The 18,073-nt window shown below is 46.0% G+C and overlaps 3 non-coding genes and 2 pseudogenes across 3 annotated transcripts; all 5 read right to left on the bottom strand.

Annotated features, from left to right (window-relative positions):
• Positions 1-1,995: 1,995 nt before the first annotated feature.
• On the bottom strand, positions 1,996-2,186 carry LOC130349447 (U2 spliceosomal RNA). Its single transcript, XR_008886770.1, has one exon. It is a non-coding gene; the product is annotated as a U2 spliceosomal RNA (small nuclear RNA).
• A 2,096-nt stretch (positions 2,187-4,282) lies between these two features.
• Positions 4,283-4,476, bottom strand: LOC130349464 (U2 spliceosomal RNA). The gene has a single exon (XR_008886785.1). It is a non-coding gene; the product is annotated as a U2 spliceosomal RNA (small nuclear RNA).
• Positions 4,477-9,857: 5,381 nt separating this feature from the next.
• Positions 9,858-10,075, bottom strand: LOC130349480 (U2 spliceosomal RNA; annotated as a pseudogene).
• A 2,077-nt stretch (positions 10,076-12,152) lies between these two features.
• LOC130349465 (U2 spliceosomal RNA) lies at positions 12,153-12,346 on the bottom strand. Its single transcript, XR_008886786.1, has one exon. It is a non-coding gene; the product is annotated as a U2 spliceosomal RNA (small nuclear RNA).
• A 5,381-nt stretch (positions 12,347-17,727) lies between these two features.
• LOC130349482 (U2 spliceosomal RNA) lies at positions 17,728-17,945 on the bottom strand (annotated as a pseudogene).
• Between the last annotated feature and the right edge of the window lie 128 nt (positions 17,946-18,073).

Raw genomic sequence — 18,073 nt, forward strand, 5'->3', positions numbered from 1 at the left:
TTCCATGCACACTCTGGGCTGGGGGGCAGTCAACCACCAGTACACACAGCAGAACCTAAACCCATACCATTATTGCTAAGCAGCAAGACAGGGGCCCATTGCACTCCCACGGGGCCTTTTTAAATGCAATCCATAACCCGGATTTGCCAGGAACCCTTCTTACTCCTCCTACTTGCATGTGACACTGGGCTTAGGATCTGCATAGGAAACACACACACAAGCACACACCTACCTTTGTTGCCTGCAGATGCCTCCTTGGCTGTCCCCAAACGGTATCAAACCAACACCCACGGGAAGCTGTAAGCATAGAGGACATGCCTGCACCCCATTGGACTTACCTGTGTGGGTTAAACCCGGGTTATTTGACAACCTATGGCGGTGATGGTTCTGCTCAGGCAGAGCAGTGCTGATGCTCCTCATAAAGCTGTCGCTGCTGTGAAGGTTCTAGGTGACATCACAAATCCCTATGGTTACATACACAACAAAGCTGGGTTGTTGTTGTTTACACTCTGCAAGGCCTGTGGAAGTGAGTGACATCATAGCACTGTAGTTCTGAGGGTTCTAGATGGATGCAACAATCTCCTGTTGCTTCTATGAAGGCCATAATAGACGACATCACCAAACAGCTCCATAGTCACATACACAGCAAAGGAGAGATGTTGTTTACACCTAGTGATGTCAGTGGTATTGAGTGACATCACAGCACAGTGCTAAGGCTCCTGGGCCTGGACACAGCAGCGGCTGCAATATCTCAACGGAGAATACGTTTATATATATGTGTGTGTGTGCGCGTATATATATATATATATATATATATATATATTTCTCCGCCGAAATCACTTTTAAACCCATTTCCACCTTTTTTTCCCTTCTCTTCCTCTTACTTTTTTTTCACGTTTTTTTACGTTTTTCTCCTTTTCGCCTCTTTTCTGGGTGTATTATTCTTCTTTTTCTTCTTTTTTTTCGTCTAATGCATACCCCATCAGTGCAGCAATGCTTATTCAATACCGCCAGCAGATGGAGACACTGGGGGATAATTTTCTAAGGATTTATACTGATTTTTCCTGTCTGAATTTGTCGCACAGAAAGTTGCAGGCCAAATATGTGTGACATTTCTGCGACTTTAGCTTCTAGAGCATTTTTACAACATTATACATAGGTGCTGAATACATAAAAAGCGACTATTCAGCGACAGACAAGTCGCATCGGCTGAAAGTAGGCCAGAATGTCAGTCCATGTTGGAGCAGGTTTAGATACAGTCTAAAGTATAGATCTCAAAGTCTGTGCACAGAATTTAGCAAGGGCCTCGCACCTTCTGATGCATCAGGTAGGTGCACAATAGCATAGCCTAACCCTCTGTACTTTGGTCTATATTGATGCGGGACATAGACAGCCAGCTGATGACCAATCCATTAGTGCAATGGATGGCTGGAAGCATTTGTCTTTGCCTTTGCAATACCACAGAAGCAATGCATGGTCAATGTACAGCAATGACACACCTGTGTGAACAGCCAGGAGACCCCCCCCCCCCCATGTTATGTTACATAGTTACATAGTTAGTACGGTCGAAAAAAGACATATGTCCATCAAGTTCAACCAGGGAATTAAGGGGTAGGGGTGTGGCGCGATATTGGGGAAGGGATGAGATTTTATATTTCTTCATAAGCATTAATCTTATTTTGTCAATTAGGAACATTCAGCACCCACCCGCTATCAAGGCAGCTGCCTATCATGTCATGCCCTACCTGCACAGGTGTGCTGGCTACTCAAATGATCCAATTAAGGAGGCCATTTAGTCAGCAGCAGCAGAAGTCCTGTGCCTGGACGCTCCAACAGCGGCCAGACACAAGCAGAAGCAGAAGCAGCAGAAGCAGCAGCAGCACCACCTTTTGTTTTTTGGCTGCAGCAGCAGCAAGGCCCACAGGGCTGGCTAGCTGGCTAGCCAGCAAGCAGGTAGCAATGAAAGTAGGAATCTTTCTTTTTAACCCTGTAAGGGGGTGGTGCACTGTACCCGAAGATACTGCCATATCGGGTCAATGCATAGGGCGACGGAAGCAAGCTTCGAAATCGGCCCCCGTTCTCAAAAATCCATTTAATATATGGTCCCCAGATAGGGGACGTATCAGATATTAAACTGATAAGAACAGATACTACACTTGATCTTAGCCAAAAGGCCGAGAAGCGATAACCGTGAAAGGGGCGGGCCCAACAAGGTGCCCTTCATGGGCACTATCACTGCTTGCTGTCAGGGAGGCTGCCAGACAATTTTCCATGCACACTCTGGGCTGGGGGGCAGTCAACCACCAGTACACACAGCAGAACCTAAACCCATACCATTATTGCTAAGCAGCAAGACAGGGGCCCATTGCACTCCCACGGGGCCTTTTTAAATGCAATCCATAACCCGGATTTGCCAGGAACCCTTCTTACTCCTCCTACTTGCATGTGACACTGGGCTTAGGATCTGCATAGGAAACACACACACAAGCACACACCTACCTTTGTTGCCTGCAGATGCCTCCTTGGCTGTCCCCAAACGGTATCAAACCAACACCCACGGGAAGCTGTAAGCATAGAGGACATGCCTGCACCCCATTGGACTTACCTGTGTGGGTTAAACCCGGGTTATTTGACAACCTATGGCGGTGATGGTTCTGCTCAGGCAGAGCAGTGCTGATGCTCCTCATAAAGCTGTCGCTGCTGTGAAGGTTCTAGGTGACATCACAAATCCCTATGGTTACATACACAACAAAGCTGGGTTGTTGTTGTTTACACTCTGCAAGGCCTGTGGAAGTGAGTGACATCATAGCACTGTAGTTCTGAGGGTTCTAGATGGATGCAACAATCTCCTGTTGCTTCTATGAAGGCCATAATAGACGACATCACCAAACAGCTCCATAGTCACATACACAGCAAAGGAGAGATGTTGTTTACACCTAGTGATGTCAGTGGTATTGAGTGACATCACAGCACAGTGCTAAGGCTCCTGGGCCTGGACACAGCAGCGGCTGCAATATCTCAACGGAGAATACGTTTATATATATGTGTGTGTGTGCGCGTATATATATATATATATATATATATATATATATATATATATATATTTCTCCGCCGAAATCACTTTTAAACCCATTTCCACCTTTTTTTCCCTTCTCTTCCTCTTACTTTTTTTTCACGTTTTTTTACGTTTTTCTCCTTTTCGCCTCTTTTCTGGGCGTATTATTCTTCTTTTTCTTCTTTTTTTTCGTCTAATGCATACCCCATCAGTGCAGCAATGCTTATTCAATACCGCCAGCAGATGGAGACACTGGGGGATAATTTTCTAAGGATTTATACTGATTTTTCCTGTCTGAATTTGTCGCACAGAAAGTTGCAGGCCAAATATGTGTGACATTTCTGCGACTTTAGCTTCTAGAGCATTTTTACAACATTATACATAGGTGCTGAATACATAAAAAGCGACTGTTCAGCGACAGACAAGTCGCATCGGCTGAAAGTAGGCCAGAATGTCAGTCCATGTTGGAGCAGGTTTAGATACAGTCTAAAGTATAGATCTCAAAGTCTGTGCACAGAATTTAGCAAGGGCCTCGCACCTTCTGATGCATCAGGTAGGTGCACAATAGCATAGCCTAACCCTCTGTACTTTGGTCTATATTGATGCGGGACATAGACAGCCAGCTGATGACCAATCCATTAGTGCAATGGATGGCTGGAAGCATTTGTCTTTGCCTTTGCAATACCACAGAAGCAATGCATGGTCAATGTACAGCAATGACACACCTGTGTGAACAGCCAGGAGACCCCCCCCCCCCCATGTTATGTTACATAGTTACATAGTTAGTACGGTCGAAAAAAGACATATGTCCATCAAGTTCAACCAGGGAATTAAGGGGTAGGGGTGTGGCGCGATATTGGGGAAGGGATGAGATTTTATATTTCTTCATAAGCATTAATCTTATTTTGTCAATTAGGAACATTCAGCACCCACCCGCTATCAAGGCAGCTGCCTATCATGTCATGCCCTACCTGCACAGGTGTGCTGGCTACTCAAATGATCCAATTAAGGAGGCCATTTAGTCAGCAGCAGCAGAAGTCCTGTGCCTGGACGCTCCAACAGCGGCCAGACACAAGCAGAAGCAGAAGCAGAAGCAGCAGAAGCAGCAGCAGCACCACCTTTTGTTTTTTGGCTGCAGCAGCAGCAAGGCCCACAGGGCTGGCTAGCTGGCTAGCCAGCAAGCAGGTAGCAATGAAAGTAGGAATCTTTCTTTTTAACCCTGTAAGGGGGTGGTGCACTGTACCCGAAGATACTGCCATATCGGGTCAATGCATAGGGCGACGGAAGCAAGCTTCGAAATCGGCCCCCGTTCTCAAAAATCCATTTAATATATGGTCCCCAGATAGGGGACGTATCAGATATTAAACTGATAAGAACAGATAAGGTTTCAACTAAATTTTATTCAATAAATAAGAAACCATACAAAATTTAAAATGCTAAATAATAAAAGGTTCACAAAAGTTTTAAAATACAAATATTAAAACCAGTAATAAAAGGAGAAAAAATAAAAATGGCAGGATAAAACATTATACAAATGTCATAAAAACTGATTATATTGTTATTTCGTTCCATAGAGGCAGACACCACATGGATGCTGCCTCGCTGGCCCCCAACTGTTTCTTGTCTCTTAGGTAATAGATGTACATCTCACTCAGGGCCAGCTTTATACAGTTTTTAACATCAATAAAATCATGTTTAAAAAGTAAGATGTTCCTAACTTTCCAGATGGCATTTTTAAAACAATTAATAATCATCCAGCAGATCATCTGCTGTTTAAAATTGGGGCAGTTAAAAAGACCGTAAAAGACACATTCGTGATTAAAATCTTTTAGGCCGCAGGCCCACTTCAAAAGTGGGCCTACCTTCCTCCAAAGCTCCCGTGCAAAAGGGCAGTTCCAAAATATGTGCAGCACCGTTTCGTCCACTCCGCAGCCATCTCTCGGGCACTTGGCTCTCGCCACCAGTCCTCGCCTGTGCTGGAACTCACGAGTAGGGAGGCACTGGTGGACGATTGCCCAGGCAAGATCCCTGTGTACATTCGCCAGAAACTTCCCGTACACGTTCCGCCATACCTTTTTGGATCTTGCCTGTGTGAAATTGGACACTGCCAGGGTAACCTCACTCCACCTGAGGACCTTTGATACCTTTCTCTGGTCCCCCAGTATGTCAGGCTCCAAATCTTGGAGACCTAGGAGCCTGACTGTCTTTTCCAACACCACATAATGTTTTGGGGGACACAGAAGCACCGGAGCGTTCAGAGGGATGCGCAACCATCTTTTAAAAACCATGCCCGCAGCGTACCTTAAAAAGCAGCTAAAAATGCCATCGGATTTAATAATTTTAAAACAGAAACAGAAATACTTTATGTAAAAGAAAGTAAAAAGGTTAGGAACATCTTTCCCGCCATTATCTTTACTTTTGTACATAAAATCACGCTTTAATTTCTCAATTTTTGAACCCCATAAAAAAGTAAAAACAATTCTAGTTACTTTTTTTATGTATAAAATAGATGGAGGAAATACCATGGCAATGTATAGCATAATAGGGAGTAAAACCATCTTTATTATTAAAATCTTCCCCTCCATGGTAAGGTTTCTAAGATTCCACATTAAAATCTTCTTCTCCATCTTAGCTATAGCTGAATCCCAGTTAGGGCTCCCATCATTGACCTGGTTAAAAACAATACCTAAAACTTTAATTTGATCCTGTTGCATTGTGACTCCTGGGGTGATGGATGAATCCCAGGAGCCAATATAAAAACAGTCACATTTATCTGTGTTTAGCTTAAAACCAGAGACCTCGCAGAAATAGCTGGTGTTCCTCAATGCCCCCCTCATGGATGGAGAGTCCGGGCACAGTATGGTGACATCATCCATGTACCCCAACACCTTTAGATGGGTCCCTCCTCCACCAGGTATCGGTACGCCTCTTACTACCCGGTCTTTTCTGAGGAGGGCCATCAGTGGTTCGATTGCGCAAATAAAAAGGAGTGGGGACAGGGGGCAGCCCTGTTTGACACCTGATAAAAGAGGAACACCGCTGGTTAAAAAGCCATTAACAGAGACTTGACTAAAACAGGATCGGTATAAAAGCATGATTCGGCTTAAAATCGTTTCAGGCACTGCCATCTTTTTAAGAACTAAAAACAGGTATTCATGGGAGACCCTATCAAAGGCTTTTTCAAAGTCTAAGGATAAAATTGCTACAGTTTGATTTCTATCCTTAAAATACCATAAAACATCTCTTAAAATATTTAGGGATTCAGCTATAGACCTTCCAGGTACCCCACAAACCTGATTTGGGTGAATTAATTTATGAATAAAAGGTTTAAAACGGACAGCTAATAACTTGGCTAAAACTTTATAATCGACATTTAAAAGTGTGATGGGGCGCCAATTTTTTAGCATATCCTTTTCACCCTTTTTAAAAAGTAATGATACAATCCCCCTCCTCCAGGAAGGGGGAAGTTCATTAACAATAAAAGTTTCTTTATACAATAAAACCATATCATCCTTTAAAATATCCCAAAAAGCTAAATAAAATTCGATGGGTAAACCATCTTCCCCAGGGGCCTTCCCACTAGAAAAACTTTTAAAAACAAATAAAAGTTCATCTAAGTTAAGATCACGGGATAAAACCTCCTGGTCTAAAACATCTAGCTTAAAATCAAGGGAATTAAGAACATGTTCTAAAAAGGATGGATTAAGATCTTTCTTATTAAAAAGAAGCTGGTAGAAGTTAAAAACTGCATCTAACATGCCTTTTGGAGTGGATTCACCCTCAAGGTTTTGGATGATATCCCTCCTATTCATCACTTTTTTAAAAAAGAAACGGGAACATTTCTCGCCCTCCTCCAGGTGCTGCACATGTGAGTTAAAAATGATTTGTTTCCCTTTCTTTTCTATGGCATGTTTTATTTCAGTTTTAAGGTTTAAAATATCATTTTCTACATCCATACCAGCTTCTTTCAATTTAAAAAGTACATTTAAACGCATGTTAAGAACATAAAACCACTGTTTTTCCATTTTTGCCTTCTTCTTACCTGCTTTGATAAAAAAAAATCTGATTTTAGATTTGGTGCCCTCCCACCAGTGCAGCATAGGCTCGTGGGGTTTTCTTTGTGATTGCCAGCATTGGTAGGTCCGCACAAACTCCTCTTTTATCTCAGGGTCCTCTAGGAGTGTGGTGTTTAATCTCCAGAGGCCCCTTTTTGCTTTTTGCTCCCCCTCTAGCTCCAGGCCCACCAAGAGGAGCTTATGATCAGAGAAGATATTCTGCTCGAGCGTGCATTTCAGGGGTTTAAAAGCTCTAGAGGAAAAAATAAAATCGATTCTGGAGCTCACTCTTCCATTGGACCATGTGGCGCCCGGGTCCTCCGGCAAGAGATCCTTCCAGCAATCTTTCAAATTAAAATCATCAATAACATTTTTAAGCAGGTAAGAAGTGCGTTCTTTACGATTAACATCCCCACCCTGCCGGTGTTCCCCATCACGTATGCAGTTAAAATCACCTCCCACCAGCAGGGGGGAAGACCCAACACAAAACAGTGGTAAAATTTCAAATAGTTCTGCCCGCTCCTGTTTATCAGGAGGGGCATACACATTTAAAACACGAATTAAAAGTCCATTAAAATATAGATGAATTAAAAGAGCTCTGCCAGGCACAATCTCAGTTACTGTATGAATAGAAAAGGACTGGCCTCGGCAGAGCAGCCCAACACCCACAGAACGACAGTCATTTGCACCGGACCATATGGATGGGCCCAGCTTCCAGTCTTCTTTTAAGTCTTTATAGTCCATTTTACTAGGGATTCCACATTCTTGTAGCAGGCAAAGGTCAAAGTCACATGTCTCTAGATAAGAAAATAAAGCAGCCCTGCGATCAGGGCTCTTTAAGGACCTCACATTGAGTGAGGCAATTTTTACAGGGATAGGCATAGTTTATGGAGAGTCCGTGCTTGGAGAATCAAAGTCAATAATAAGCTGCGTACCGTCATCCCCCGCCTGCGGGGTCATCAGCTCCTTGATGTTCTGAGGGTCGGAGCTTGAGATCGATGATGCCCCGACCATGAGCTCGCTCTCGTCCGAACTACGGCACGCCGCTTTCCTTTGAATGTCTTCCTCTTCTTCTTCTCTTTGTCTTTTAAATGTCACACTGCTATCCATATCCTCTGTGTTGCTCTCACTCGATGTAATCTCTGGCCCCCGGCTGATGGATCTGCGTCTTCTTTCATCTTTTGACGACTGGAACTGCTGCACAGGGGCCTGTGAGGCCTCTTTTCCGGAACCTTTGCCGCTACCTTGGGAAGTTTTCATCGCTTGTTCCCCAGCAAGCGTTGCTGAGGACTGTTGCTCCAACTTCCCCATCGATCGACGATGGCCAGTTTTACCCACCGGGTCCACTGCTGGCGGGGCAGCAAACCCTGGTTTGGCGCCACTTGTCTTCTTGGCCCTGTCCTGTATAGGCGGAGTAACAGGACCAGGCTCAGACCTGGCCACCTGGCTCCCCTTCCGGCGGGCTTTCACCGGGGCCTCTTCGTCCGGAGCAGGGCGACCCTGGGCCAAGCCAGTACCTGGCTTATGCTGCAATTTTCGGTCCACCTCTGCCCCCACCGAGGCCCGTCGGCTGCCACCCGCCACAGGTGAGCCCCCTTCAGAAGTTTCGGCGGGCTCTTGAGCCAGGTAGGAAGTCGATCGACGTCTTTCAATTTCCCGGGCAGTAAACTCGATCACCCGCCCGGGCTTCGTGGAATCCCCATGGCCTCCCCCTAGCACTACCACCGGTGGGCCCCCCGATGGAGCACCAGAGGTCTTGGGCCTGGACCCATCAGTACCTGCCATCTGGGGTTTGGGCATCTTAAAAAAGGACGTCTTTTGTCCTGTCCCCTCTTTGGGTGGGCCCAGCCTTGACCCACCCATCGTAGTTTTTGCTTTATGGGGACAGGAATTAAAATCGTGATTTTCCTCTCCGCAGAGGTTGCACCTTATCGTATGGCTACATCTTGAGGCTATGTGACCTTCTTGGCCACACCTATTGCAGCGAATCACACGCTCCACGCCACAGGTCTCCTGGGTGTGGCCAAACCTCAAGCAATTTCGGCAATACATAGGCATTTGAGGATAGAACAGGAAGCCCCGAACTCTCCCGATGGCAAAATTTGGGGGCGGATGGCAAAGACCCCCAATACCACCGGGATCCTTACGGAGCTTGACCCAGAACTTCCTCTTGCCGTTCCAGAACCGCACGGAGTTCAAGATTTTGTTTGCGAATCGCACCTCTTCGCAGTATCGCCGAAGAAAAGTGGCTATATCCTCCGTGGTCACATGAGGGCTGTGCATAGCCACCACCAACGGTATATGTTCCTCACCATAGAGGAACTGGAACGAAAGACCGTCGAGTCGATCGTCCCTCTGGTCCGCACCAGACAAGGTTGCATAGATGTTATCGCAACAAGCCGTGGCCGTGAAGGTGACGGTATACAGGCCACGGCTTTCCTGGTCATTTAGACACAGGATGTCCTCCCTATTGAGGCGGAAGTAGTCAAGAAGAATCACCTCCGCAATGAAGCGGAGGTTCTTCAACTGACGATGGCTCTCCGACACCTCTATGCGGATGGTATTTCGCATCGACATTTCCCCAGAGGGGAAAGCCCAGGAGAACGGCATCTTCCACACCCAGGGACTAAGCCCCTTCCCCAATAGCAGCAGGGGCTCGGAATCCCGCTATAAAAGCGGAACCCTTACCCAAGGCAGAGGTCGGGGGTACCCTAGGTGCTTCCGAAGCTACAGGTAACGCTCAACGTACCGAAAATGCCTTCTGAGACACAAGGTCCCAGAGACAGGGGGATCGCAACCCGTTGTCTGTGGACTAAGCCCGCTCCCCAATAGCAGCAAGGGGGTGAAGTCCCTCCGTAAGGAGAGACAATCCCCCAAGGCCGAGAAGCGGGGTACCACAGACACCTTCCGACCAGACCAAATGCAGATACTACACTTGATCTTAGCCAAAAGGCCGAGAAGCGATAACCGTGAAAGGGGCGGGCCCAACAAGGTGCCCTTCATGGGCACTATCACTGCTTGCTGTCAGGGAGGCTGCCAGACAATTTTCCATGCACACTCTGGGCTGGGGGGCAGTCAACCACCAGTACACACAGCAGAACCTAAACCCATACCATTATTGCTAAGCAGCAAGACAGGGGCCCATTGCACTCCCACGGGGCCTTTTTAAATGCAATCCATAACCCGGATTTGCCAGGAACCCTTCTTACTCCTCCTACTTGCATGTGACACTGGGCTTAGGATCTGCATAGGAAACACACACACAAGCACACACCTACCTTTGTTGCCTGCAGATGCCTCCTTGGCTGTCCCCAAACGGTATCAAACCAACACCCACGGGAAGCTGTAAGCATAGAGGACATGCCTGCACCCCATTGGACTTACCTGTGTGGGTTAAACCCGGGTTATTTGACAACCTATGGCGGTGATGGTTCTGCTCAGGCAGAGCAGTGCTGATGCTCCTCATAAAGCTGTCGCTGCTGTGAAGGTTCTAGGTGACATCACAAATCCCTATGGTTACATACACAACAAAGCTGGGTTGTTGTTGTTTACACTCTGCAAGGCCTGTGGAAGTGAGTGACATCATAGCACTGTAGTTCTGAGGGTTCTAGATGGATGCAACAATCTCCTGTTGCTTCTATGAAGGCCATAATAGACGACATCACCAAACAGCTCCATAGTCACATACACAGCAAAGGAGAGATGTTGTTTACACCTAGTGATGTCAGTGGTATTGAGTGACATCACAGCACAGTGCTAAGGCTCCTGGGCCTGGACACAGCAGCGGCTGCAATATCTCAACGGAGAATACGTTTATATATATGTGTGTGTGTGCGCGTATATATATATATATATATATATATATATATATATATTTCTCCGCCGAAATCACTTTTAAACCCATTTCCACCTTTTTTTCCCTTCTCTTCCTCTTACTTTTTTTTCACGTTTTTTTACGTTTTTCTCCTTTTCGCCTCTTTTCTGGGCGTATTATTCTTCTTTTTCTTCTTTTTTTTCGTCTAATGCATACCCCATCAGTGCAGCAATGCTTATTCAATACCGCCAGCAGATGGAGACACTGGGGGATAATTTTCTAAGGATTTATACTGATTTTTCCTGTCTGAATTTGTCGCACAGAAAGTTGCAGGCCAAATATGTGTGACATTTCTGCGACTTTAGCTTCTAGAGCATTTTTACAACATTATACATAGGTGCTGAATACATAAAAAGCGACTGTTCAGCGACAGACAAGTCGCATCGGCTGAAAGTAGGCCAGAATGTCAGTCCATGTTGGAGCAGGTTTAGATACAGTCTAAAGTATAGATCTCAAAGTCTGTGCACAGAATTTAGCAAGGGCCTCGCACCTTCTGATGCATCAGGTAGGTGCACAATAGCATAGCCTAACCCTCTGTACTTTGGTCTATATTGATGCGGGACATAGACAGCCAGCTGATGACCAATCCATTAGCGCAATGGATGGCTGGAAGCATTTGTCTTTGCCTTTGCAATACCACAGAAGCAATGCATGGTCAATGTACAGCAATGACACACCTGTGTGAACAGCCAGGAGACCCCCCCCATGTTATGTTACATAGTTACATAGTTAGTACGGTCGAAAAAAGACATATGTCCATCAAGTTCAACCAGGGAATTAAGGGGTAGGGGTGTGGCGCGATATTGGGGAAGGGATGAGATTTTATATTTCTTCATAAGCATTAATCTTATTTTGTCAATTAGGAACATTCAGCACCCACCCGCTATCAAGGCAGCTGCCTATCATGTCATGCCCTACCTGCACAGGTGTGCTGGCTACTCAAATGATCCAATTAAGGAGGCCATTTAGTCAGCAGCAGCAGAAGTCCTGTGCCTGGACGCTCCAACAGCGGCCAGACACAAGCAGAAGCAGAAGCAGCAGAAGCAGCAGCAGCACCACCTTTTGTTTTTTGGCTGCAGCAGCAGCAAGGCCCACAGGGCTGGCTAGCTGGCTAGCCAGCAAGCAGGTAGCAATGAAAGTAGGAATCTTTCTTTTTAACCCTGTAAGGGGGTGGTGCACTGTACCCGAAGATACTGCCATATCGGGTCAATGCATAGGGCGACGGAAGCAAGCTTCGAAATCGGCCCCCGTTCTCAAAAATCCATTTAATATATGGTCCCCAGATAGGGGACGTATCAGATATTAAACTGATAAGAACAGATAAGGTTTCAACTAAATTTTATTCAATAAATAAGAAACCATACAAAATTTAAAATGCTAAATAATAAAAGGTTCACAAAAGTTTTAAAATACAAATATTAAAACCAGTAATAAAAGGAGAAAAAATAAAAATGGCAGGATAAAACATTATACAAATGTCATAAAAACTGATTATATTGTTATTTCGTTCCATAGAGGCAGACACCACATGGATGCTGCCTCGCTGGCCCCCAACTGTTTCTTGTCTCTTAGGTAATAGATGTACATCTCACTCAGGGCCAGCTTTATACAGTTTTTAACATCAATAAAATCATGTTTAAAAAGTAAGATGTTCCTAACTTTCCAGATGGCATTTTTAAAACAATTAATAATCATCCAGCAGATCATCTGCTGTTTAAAATTGGGGCAGTTAAAAAGACCGTAAAAGACACATTCGTGATTAAAATCTTTTAGGCCGCAGGCCCACTTCAAAAGTGGGCCTACCTTCCTCCAAAGCTCCCGTGCAAAAGGGCAGTTCCAAAATATGTGCAGCACCGTTTCGTCCACTCCGCAGCCATCTCTCGGGCACTTGGCTCTCGCCACCAGTCCTCGCCTGTGCTGGAACTCACGAGTAGGGAGGCACTGGTGGACGATTGCCCAGGCAAGATCCCTGTGTACATTCGCCAGAAACTTCCCGTACACGTTCCGCCATACCTTTTTGGATCTTGCCTGTGTGAAATTGGACACTGCCAGGGTAACCTCACTCCACCTGAGGACCTTTGATACCTTTCTCTGGTCCCCCAGTATGTCAGGCTCCAAATCTTGGAGACCTAGGAGCCTGACTGTCTTTTCCAACACCACATAATGTTTTGGGGGACACAGAAGCACCGGAGCGTTCAGAGGGATGCGCAACCATCTTTTAAAAACCATGCCCGCAGCGTACCTTAAAAAGCAGCTAAAAATGCCATCGGATTTAATAATTTTAAAACAGAAACAGAAATACTTTATGTAAAAGAAAGTAAAAAGGTTAGGAACATCTTTCCCGCCATTATCTTTACTTTTGTACATAAAATCACGCTTTAATTTCTCAATTTTTGAACCCCATAAAAAAGTAAAAACAATTCTAGTTACTTTTTTTATGTATAAAATAGATGGAGGAAATACCATGGCAATGTATAGCATAATAGGGAGTAAAACCATCTTTATTATTAAAATCTTCCCCTCCATGGTAAGGTTTCTAAGATTCCACATTAAAATCTTCTTCTCCATCTTAGCTATAGCTGAATCCCAGTTAGGGCTCCCATCATTGACCTGGTTAAAAACAATACCTAAAACTTTAATTTGATCCTGTTGCATTGTGACTCCTGGGGTGATGGATGAATCCCAGGAGCCAATATAAAAACAGTCACATTTATCTGTGTTTAGCTTAAAACCAGAGACCTCGCAGAAATAGCTGGTGTTCCTCAATGCCCCCCTCATGGATGGAGAGTCCGGGCACAGTATGGTGACATCATCCATGTACCCCAACACCTTTAGATGGGTCCCTCCTCCACCAGGTATCGGTACGCCTCTTACTACCCGGTCTTTTCTGAGGAGGGCCATCAGTGGTTCGATTGCGCAAATAAAAAGGAGTGGGGACAGGGGGCAGCCCTGTTTGACACCTGATAAAAGAGGAACACCGCTGGTTAAAAAGCCATTAACAGAGACTTGACTAAAACAGGATCGGTATAAAAGCATGATTCGGCTTAAAATCGTTTCAGGCACTGCCATCTTTTTAAGAACTAAAAACAGGTATTCATGGGAGACCCTATCAAAGGCTTTTTCAAAGTCTAAGGATAAAATTGCTACAGTTTGATTTCTATCCTTAAAATACCATAAAACATCTCTTAAAATATTTAGGGATTCAGCTATAGACCTTCCAGGTACCCCACAAACCTGATTTGGGTGAATTAATTTATGAATAAAAGGTTTAAAACGGACAGCTAATAACTTGGCTAAAACTTTATAATCGACATTTAAAAGTGTGATGGGGCGCCAATTTTTTAGCATATCCTTTTCACCCTTTTTAAAAAGTAATGATACAATCCCCCTCCTCCAGGAAGGGGGAAGTTCATTAACAATAAAAGTTTCTTTATACAATAAAACCATATCATCCTTTAAAATATCCCAAAAAGCTAAATAAAATTCGATGGGTAAACCATCTTCCCCAGGGGCCTTCCCACTAGAAAAACTTTTAAAAACAAATAAAAGTTCATCTAAGTTAAGATCACGGGATAAAACCTCCTGGTCTAAAACATCTAGCTTAAAATCAAGGGAATTAAGAACATGTTCTAAAAAGGATGGATTAAGATCTTTCTTATTAAAAAGAAGCTGGTAGAAGTTAAAAACTGCATCTAACATGCCTTTTGGAGTGGATTCACCCTCAAGGTTTTGGATGATATCCCTCCTATTCATCACTTTTTTAAAAAAGAAACGGGAACATTTCTCGCCCTCCTCCAGGTGCTGCACATGTGAGTTAAAAATGATTTGTTTCCCTTTCTTTTCTATGGCATGTTTTATTTCAGTTTTAAGGTTTAAAATATCATTTTCTACATCCATACCAGCTTCTTTCAATTTAAAAAGTACATTTAAACGCATGTTAAGAACATAAAACCACTGTTTTTCCATTTTTGCCTTCTTCTTACCTGCTTTGATAAAAAAAAATCTGATTTTAGATTTGGTGCCCTCCCACCAGTGCAGCATAGGCTCGTGGGGTTTTCTTTGTGATTGCCAGCATTGGTAGGTCCGCACAAACTCCTCTTTTATCTCAGGGTCCTCTAGGAGTGTGGTGTTTAATCTCCAGAGGCCCCTTTTTGCTTTTTGCTCCCCCTCTAGCTCCAGGCCCACCAAGAGGAGCTTATGATCAGAGAAGATATTCTGCTCGAGCGTGCATTTCAGGGGTTTAAAAGCTCTAGAGGAAAAAATAAAATCGATTCTGGAGCTCACTCTTCCATTGGACCATGTGGCGCCCGGGTCCTCCGGCAAGAGATCCTTCCAGCAATCTTTCAAATTAAAATCATCAATAACATTTTTAAGCAGGTAAGAAGTGCGGTCTTTACGATTAATATCCCCACCCTGCCGGTGTTCCCCATCACGTATGCAGTTAAAATCACCTCCCACCAGCAGGGGGGAAGACCCAACACAAAACAGTGGTAAAATTTCAAATAGTTCTGCCCGCTCCTGTTTATCAGGAGGGGCATACACATTTAAAACACGAATTAAAAGTCCATTAAAATATAGATGAATTAAAAGAGCTCTGCCAGGCACAATCTCAGTTACTGTATGAATAGAAAAGGACTGGCCTCGGCAGAGCAGCCCAACACCCACAGAACGACAGTCATTTGCACCGGACCATATGGATGGGCCCAGCTTCCAGTCTTCTTTTAAGTCTTTATAGTCCATTTTACTAGGGATTCCACATTCTTGTAGCAGGCAAAGGTCAAAGTCACATGTCTCTAGATAAGAAAATAAAGCAGCCCTGCGATCAGGGCTCTTTAAGGACCTCACATTGAGTGAGGCAATTTTTACAGGGATAGGCATAGTTTATGGAGAGTCCGTGCTTGGAGAATCAAAGTCAATAATAAGCTGCGTACCGTCATCCCCCGCCTGCGGGGTCATCAGCTCCTTGATGTTCTGAGGGTCGGAGCTTGAGATCGATGATGCCCCGACCATGAGCTCGCTCTCGTCCGAACTACGGCACGCCGCTTTCCTTTGAATGTCTTCCTCTTCTTCTTCTCTTTGTCTTTTAAATGTCACACTGCTATCCATATCCTCTGTGTTGCTCTCACTCGATGTAATCTCTGGCCCCCGGCTGATGGATCTGCGTCTTCTTTCATCTTTTGACGACTGGAACTGCTGCACAGGGGCCTGTGAGGCCTCTTTTCCGGAACCTTTGCCGCTACCTTGGGAAGTTTTCATCGCTTGTTCCCCAGCAAGCGTTGCTGAGGACTGTTGCTCCAACTTCCCCATCGATCGACGATGGCCAGTTTTACCCACCGGGTCCACTGCTGGCGGGGCAGCAAACCCTGGTTTGGCGCCACTTGTCTTCTTGGCCCTGTCCTGTATAGGCGGAGTAACAGGACCAGGCTCAGACCTGGCCACCTGGCTCCCCTTCCGGCGGGCTTTCACCGGGGCCTCTTCGTCCGGAGCAGGGCGACCCTGGGCCAAGCCAGTACCTGGCTTATGCTGCAATTTTCGGTCCACCTCTGCCCCCACCGAGGCCCGTCGGCTGCCACCCGCCACAGGTGAGCCCCCTTCAGAAGTTTCGGCGGGCTCTTGAGCCAGGTAGGAAGTCGATCGACGTCTTTCAATTTCCCGGGCAGTAAACTCGATCACCCGCCCGGGCTTCGTGGAATCCCCATGGCCTCCCCCTAGCACTACCACCGGTGGGCCCCCCGATGGAGCACCAGAGGTCTTGGGCCTGGACCCATCAGTACCTGCCATCTGGGGTTTGGGCATCTTAAAAAAGGACGTCTTTTGTCCTGTCCCCTCTTTGGGTGGGCCCAGCCTTGACCCACCCATCGTAGTTTTTGCTTTATGGGGACAGGAATTAAAATCGTGATTTTCCTCTCCGCAGAGGTTGCACCTTATCGTATGGCTACATCTTGAGGCTATGTGACCTTCTTGGCCACACCTATTGCAGCGAATCACACGCTCCACGCCACAGGTCTCCTGGGTGTGGCCAAACCTCAAGCAATTTCGGCAATACATAGGCATTTGAGGATAGAACAGGAAGCCCCGAACTCTCCCGATGGCAAAATTTGGGGGCGGATGGCAAAGACCCCCAATACCACCGGGATCCTTACGGAGCTTGACCCAGAACTTCCTCTTGCCGTTCCAGAACCGCACGGAGTTCAAGATTTTGTTTGCGAATCGCACCTCTTCGCAGTATCGCCGAAGAAAAGTGGCTATATCCTCCGTGGTCACATGAGGGCTGTGCATAGCCACCACCAACGGTATATGTTCCTCACCATAGAGGAACTGGAACGAAAGACCGTCGAGTCGATCGTCCCTCTGGTCCGCACCAGACAAGGTTGCATAGATGTTATCGCAACAAGCCGTGGCCGTGAAGGTGACGGTATACAGGCCACGGCTTTCCTGGTCATTTAGACACAGGATGTCCTCCCTATTGAGGCGGAAGTAGTCAAGAAGAATCACCTCCGCAATGAAGCGGAGGTTCTTCAACTGACGATGGCTCTCCGACACCTCTATGCGGATGGTATTTCGCATCGACATTTCCCCAGAGGGGAAAGCCCAGGAGAACGGCATCTTCCACACCCAGGGACTAAGCCCCTTCCCCAATAGCAGCAGGGGCTCGGAATCCCGCTATAAAAGCGGAACCCTTACCCAAGGCAGAGGTCGGGGGTACCCTAGGTGCTTCCGAAGCTACAGGTAACGCTCAACGTACCGAAAATGCCTTCTGAGACACAAGGTCCCAGAGACAGGGGGATCGCAACCCGTTGTCTGTGGACTAAGCCCGCTCCCCAATAGCAGCAAGGGGGTGAAGTCCCTCCGTAAGGAGAGACAATCCCCCAAGGCCGAGAAGCGGGGTACCACAGACACCTTCCGACCAGACCAAATGCAGATACTACACTTGATCTTAGCCAAAAGGCCGAGAAGCGATAACCGTGAAAGGGGCGGGCCCAACAAGGTGCCCTTCATGGGCACTATCACTGCTTGCTGTCAGGGAGGCTGCCAGACAATTTTCCATGCACACTCTGGGCTGGGGGGCAGTCAACCACCAGTACACAC

Source organism: Hyla sarda, unplaced genomic scaffold (assembly GCF_029499605.1).
Source record: "Hyla sarda isolate aHylSar1 unplaced genomic scaffold, aHylSar1.hap1 scaffold_915, whole genome shotgun sequence".
Lineage (NCBI taxonomy): Eukaryota > Metazoa > Chordata > Amphibia > Anura > Hylidae > Hyla > Hyla sarda.